The 6,672-nt window shown below is 29.0% G+C and overlaps 1 long non-coding RNA gene across 2 annotated transcripts; it reads right to left on the reverse strand.

Moving 5' to 3' along the window:
- Positions 1-3,572: 3,572 nt before the first annotated feature.
- On the reverse strand, positions 3,573-6,123 carry LOC126744059 (uncharacterized). Of its 2 annotated transcripts, none has more exons than XR_007663049.1 (5): positions 5,994-6,123; positions 4,678-4,776; positions 4,036-4,278; positions 3,857-3,975; positions 3,573-3,751 (listed from the first exon to the last, which is right to left on the reverse strand). It is a non-coding gene; the product is annotated as an uncharacterized LOC126744059 (long non-coding RNA). The 2 variants fall into 2 exon arrangements; XR_007663050.1 differs by having other exon boundaries at positions 3,857-3,988.
- Positions 6,124-6,672: the final 549 nt, after the last annotated feature.

Genomic DNA, 6,672 nt, shown 5'->3' on the forward strand with positions numbered 1-6,672 from the left:
TTTATTTTTTTTAAAAAGCTTTTGACTAATCATTTATTTGTAAAATTTTGATGATATTTACAAGCCTATTAGAGAAAGAATATTTCTGCCTAAAAGCATCGGTAAAAGATTTTAAATATTTAGGTATTCCTAGACTGATAAATGTTGATTTAGCCTTAAAAGACTTAAAAATCCGGATATCTCCAGTCTGAAGAAATTAAAAATAAGAATTGATTTTCAGGTATACAATAGTTAAAAATTAATTTAACATTAAAAAAGTTGAAATTTTGAATATTTTTTAAGCTAGTCAAATTGATTAGTTCGAATTTTGAGTACTTCTTGATTGGCAGTACTTAGTCTTAAAATACTTGACATTTCTTAGTATTCTTAGCTGAGAGAAGTAATTTTGCTTTTAAAAACTTGCCATCAACCACTTATTAATTCAACTTTGGAATTGTCACTAATTTTAAAATCAATCATTTAATTGCTGTTATTTATAGACTACTAGAATTGATTTAACTTAAGCCCAAAATCTGAAAGAATTATTAATAAATGATTTTATTGCTAATAAGAGTAAGTCTTTTAAGACTTGTGCACTTTTTGGATAGGAGAATTGATTTAATCTTTTGTCTTGTATTTATTTCTAGACTAAAAGGATCAATTTGGCCTTAGAAAATTTTAAGTACTGAATGGCAAGTAAAATTATTTATTGAGCTCAAAATCTCCAGATTTTTAGGTAAAAAAAGTCAAAAAATTTCAAGTATTTTTCAAATGACAAAATTGACTTCGAAATTTTAATTATTTTTTTTGAGCTGGTCAAACTAATTAATTCGAATCTTGAAATACTTGGAATTGTTCATGAAAGAATTGCCATTAAGAAATTTCAATTATTTCTTGACTCGAATATTAAGAACTTCTCGTCAAGAAGAATTAATTTAACTTTAATAATTTGGGTATTTTCGGTACTAGTTTCCTAATTTTGGTCATTACTAGACTAGTAGAATTGATTTTGTTTAGACTCAAAATCTGAAATATGCCAATCACTACTACAACATTTCAATGCTAATAAGAGTCTTAGAATCTAAAAATTATGGCTAGAAGAATTGATTTAGCCACGGAATTTCATCATGCATTTCTGGACTGAAGGGACCAATTTACCCTAAAGAAATTTTAAGTATTTAATGGCTGGTGGTTATTCTTTAAATACTCAGATTTATAGGTAAAACAAGTCTCGGAATTTCAAGCATTCTTAGACTGACCGTATTTAAATTTATTTACTCTTAAATGCCTTATTGGCTAGAATAATTTCAGACATAAGTGATAGAATTTAGCTTGTCATTTTTTGATTTGACTTGCAACAAAAAAATCGTATTTTCTTATATTTCTTGGTCAATAAAATTGAGTGGGCTAAAAGTAGTAAGTTAGCCTTAAAGGTTTTAGAATTTATAGTAATTCTAGGGAAAAAAAATAGGATTTAAAGAATGAAAATTTCAAGTATTTATAGACTAGTGGAATTGACTTTATTTAAAAATTAAAACATCAATTTAATATTAATATGGTTATAATCGATCAAATTGAATATTTTGACTAATCCTTAAATAGCGGTACTTACTAAGTCTAGAAATAGTTGGTATTTTTGGACACTCTTAACCTAAAGTCATAGTTTAACTTTGGTATCAAGAAATTTTAAATTTTTCCTAATGGGAATTTTGGGGATTTCTTGACAAAGAGACTTAATTCACTTTTGGAATTTTGGATAAGTAAAATTGATTTCGCTTTAAAAAATCAATAATAAAAGGTTTAAATTTAGTCAAAACAATTTCAAGTACTTAATGACAGGTAGAATTGAGTTCAGTTTGAAATAAAAAAGTCTCGCAATTTTAAGTATTTTTTGATTGATAAGATTCAAATTGATTAACTTTTAAAATTTCATCATGTACCTATTGGCTGACAGAATTTTGGGTATAAGTGGTGGAATTCATTAAGACTTGTAAGGCCTAGACTTTATGACAATTATAGTGCAAAGGAAAAAATCTGAATTTCAAATATTTCTTGGATAACAACATAAGATGAGTTAGTATTAAAAGACTTGGCATTTGTGAAACTTTTTAACTGCAAGTTATGATTTAGCCTTAATTTTTTTAGAATTTCAGGTTAAAAAAATAGAATTTAATTTTACGCAAAAAGAATTGACTTAACATTTCAATAGTAGGCATTTCAAGTATCTTTAGGTTAGTAGAATTGATTTAGCCTTTAAAGATTCATCGATATGAAATTAGACTTGTTATTAGACTTAAAGTAGAAACAGATCTAAAACTTATGACAAATTTTGATAATATGCACACCGTGGCCCTATTCAAAAGCCACAAGGCAGCCAGGCAACTCTATTGTTTATCGCATGTAGTTCCAGCACAGTAACAACTATCATTAAAAGTTTTACAACTCAAAACGTTTAACATAGAAACGGAAATTGTAATTTTCTCATGGAAGACAATATTGCCGGGGCTAAACGAAGTTTAACTGACTCTAAATGTAAAGTTCCAAGAGCAATGGCATTGTTGCATGGACGTTTATTAAGGTTGGATCTTTTTGAAGCGCTTAGGAAATATATATAATAATAAATTGTTTTGATAATAAATGTTATTAGTTGGACCCTAGACAAGATCAAATCTATCAAATATTTAGGTAACATACATGTATAATTAATTTCATTTAACATAAAAATTATAAAAATCATAGCCATGGAGTAAATAATTAAAAGGAGACGGTTCTTTATGGTTCTATTTTAATTAAACTAAAATGTTTAGTTTAGATGCAGAAATCTTTAAAAAAATAGCGACTTTAAGTAATATTTTATTTAGCTGCATTAAAGTTTGGTTCATTGCATTTGAATAAATCAAGAATTTCATTAAAACGTAGTTTAATAGGTATAGCGACTTACTGTATCATCTTGAAACTTGATATTTTTTCCTTAAATTGTAAGTTCAATAACAAAAATTTAAAAATTCTATAGGTTTTTGTGTAAAATCTTGCGTTATTATATTTAGATATAATATTGATTGTACTTGTGGCTCCATTATGGTTTATTTTATTCAGCATCTATACCTGTAATTTTACAACATGCCTTAAAGATTGCAACGCTTATTTATTCGAAAATTGTCTACAGCTACATTTGTCATTTCTCCCTTAAGAAAAATATAGTTCAAAATCTGGGGTTTTACATTGATTCGAGTATAAGGTTTAAAAGACTGTTTCCGCATAGATACCTTTTTTCTTCTTTATAAAAAAATTAATTAAATAATGGCCTCGTATTATGTAATTATGATTTTCTAGACGTTGTTTACGGACCATGTCTAGAAAAGGTTAATAAAAATTGGATTCAGGGTGTACCAAAATCATGTTTATGGTTTATATAGTTACTATAAGTTAAGCTAAGCTAAATGGCTATCAATTGAAGCTAGAAGATAGTTTCATGCTGCATATTTCATTTATTTAGTAATAATCTACGTCATAGAGGACTACTTTTTACTCAGAAACTACATATATGGATTTCTATTTTCATTGCTTTCAATGCATATAGTTGCTACTTCAGGCACTTGAACTTTTCCTTGTTTATTTATTTCTTTAATTAATTTTCTTTACATTTTTTTTTCTTCCCTACTCCTTTTTCTTCCTTATGCCTTCTCAATTTTTATGATTTCTTTCTTTTAGGAACTCCTTATTTTTTTTAAATTTCAAATACTTTGAATAAATTAATTATGACTTCAACTGACTGAAAAAATAAATTAGGATTATTAAAATAATTTTTAATTTTCTGCATAATCACATCGAAGAAATTGTAACGGCTTTAATTTACATTACTAACGATGGAACCTACTTCTACATAATTCTTTTATTTCAGGTAGTATATATAGTTCCTTCTGTTCCTTTAATATCTTTATTTTATTCCTATTTCAATTTCTATTAATTTTTTTTTCAGATAATTACCGGAGTTGTCTGAAATGAATGCCTAGAATTGATTAAAGATATATATTTCTTAAAGCATAAAAAAATTACCTTATTTTCTTGAAAGACTTAAAATTCTTGTTTCGTTCTATATACATGCAGATAATTTCTTGCAATTGTTATTTGAATTAATTTCAGTTTCCACCTATATTATCTGGAAGAAACAGTAGGGTCCTTACTATATTGCTACCAATGGAAATCTTGTAAATTTCCCACCTAACAAAAAAGTTGAATTCCACTACTTGAAACTCAAGTGACTATTCCAGGCAGTTGAATCTTCTTTCAAGCAATTTTCTGAAAGAAATTGATGTTTTAACTGCGTGGACGTACCAAAAAAAAACTGTAATTACTTCAAAATTGCCTCAGATGCCTAGAAAGTTGAATTTAACTACTTGGAACTCCGGTGATTGTTCCAAATAGTTAAAATTTCTTTCAGAGAAGTCGATTTATTCAGTGTCAATATTTAGTGTGCCTGAACAGATAAACAAATTACTTCAATTACTCTAAAATTGTCTCAAATGCCTCGAAAAATCATGGTAACTACTTAAAACTCTAGAGAATTTTCCAGACATTTGAAGCATCTTCCAAAGAATTTCCTGAAAGGAATAGATGCTTTCAGCTGCCTAGAAGTGCCAGAAAATGACTCCCTTTAGTGTCAGTTGCCTGAACAAAACAAAAAATTAATTCAATTACCTTAAAATTACCTGAAATGCCCGGGAAGTTGGTTTTAACTACTTGGAACTCAAGTGACTATTTCAGGCAGTTGAAGTGCCTTTAGTAATTATGTAAACTCTGTAAAAAAAACACAATTTATAGAATTTTTTATTTTCTCTGTATCACCTATATCTCCATCCCAGTCCGAGACACTATAAAGTATAGTATTAAAATGTTGTTCTCTATCTATAAACTTAAGTAAATTACGTTAGAAAATTAATATTTTCCAGGCAGTAATAGCGGTATAGAAAAAAAAAGATCGGTTTAATATCTTCATCTGGAGTGAAAAGTGCACAGTGGCCAAGGGACTGGATTTCGTCCCTCTTTCATTTCCCTGCATAAATGTAGCAACTAACATTAATATCCCATCCAAGTCAAGTTATGCTACCAACTCAAAAATTTCTTAAAGTGGCAGGTCCCAGAAGAACAAGACGAATTTGTAATCAAAAAAGGCACCCGTGAACAGTTTATGAACGTACACAGATCATCAAGAAGACGAGAGAGTTCCTTGATAAAGGCTTTGACTGCGTGGAATGATCTCACTTCTGGCAAGGGGTACTAGATATGGGAATCCCGTTACAATTTGTCATACTGTTTAGACAGTTGGAATTAGTTTGAGTCTTCACCTATATTATTTAAAAGAAACCGTAAAAAATCCTTACTATATTGCTTCCAATTGAAATTTCCCACCTAACTTGCAACTCAAGGGACTATTTCAGGCAGTTAAAGCTTCTTTCAAGCAATTCTTAAGAAGAAATTGATGAGTTAAATGCCTGGAACTGCCGGAAAATGATTCCAAGTAGTATCAACTGCCTGGACGTACCAAAAAAAAATACTTTAATTACTTCAAAATTGCCTCGAAAGTTAAAATGTCTAGAAAGTTGAATTTAACTACTTGGAACTCCGGTGATTGTTCCAAATAGTTAAAACTTCTTTCAGAGAAGTTCGATTTATTTAGTGTGCCTGAACAAATAAACAAATTACTTCAATTTCCTTGATAAATCCTTTGACTGCATGGGAACCCCGTTACACCTTGTCATACTGTTTAGATATTTAAAGGACAATAGCATAGAAATGGAGGGCATAGGATGGTAGGATCTCTAAAACCTTTAACGTATACTCATTCGCCAAGCATGAATTTAGTCTCCTACCTTCTTCTGCTCTTCTGAGAACTCTCTTATACTCGCTTGCCAGATATAATTGCCTAATTGCCTAATACAATAAACAATAATAAAAACAGAAAAATTCATGAACACACAATGTACGAACACTCCATCAATTATTGTCATACTAACCTTTGCTACCTATGTTAAATACCTTCAATATATAAAAATGACCCCACAATAATGTCCAATTTCACTCATGATTCTCTACATATTTGCATTTAAAACAATTTTTGTCACATTAATATATTTACGAAATGTCAAGATGATTAGTACTGACACTTTAATTAATTTAATGTGAATTCTTTATGTGACACAGTTTCTAAAGTTTTAAATGAAAATTCCCTAAATGTTTTAGATTATTTAGTTTGTAATGGGATTAATTAAGAAAGGTATACTTTTTAGGCCATTCAGACCATCAGAATAACCTGGTTCAGTAGAGTAGCTATTAAAAGCTAGACTGTGCCATGTTTGAGGGTATATTATATTTATCTTATACATTTTGTATGGCTTTAATTAAAAAAAATAAAAATCATATTTATTCATTTATTTATTTAAATTAAAAAAAAGTTTTCCCAACACAGTAATATAGATACAAGCAGTATAATATATTATCAAAAATGATGCAATAACTCTAATCCCATCAAACCTATAATCTCAAGGTGTCGACAAGGCTAAAAGGACCCCCGCCGAGTTAAACCACTCATAAATCGGTCCCTCTCTCAACTTTTATTGCCTCGAAGAAATAACGGAATCCAGATGATTCCAGAGATTAATAATATAATATTTCTTTCCCTAAATGTCCCTGCAT

Source organism: Anthonomus grandis, chromosome 13 (assembly GCF_022605725.1).
Source record: "Anthonomus grandis grandis chromosome 13, icAntGran1.3, whole genome shotgun sequence".
Taxonomy (NCBI): domain Eukaryota; kingdom Metazoa; phylum Arthropoda; class Insecta; order Coleoptera; family Curculionidae; genus Anthonomus; species Anthonomus grandis.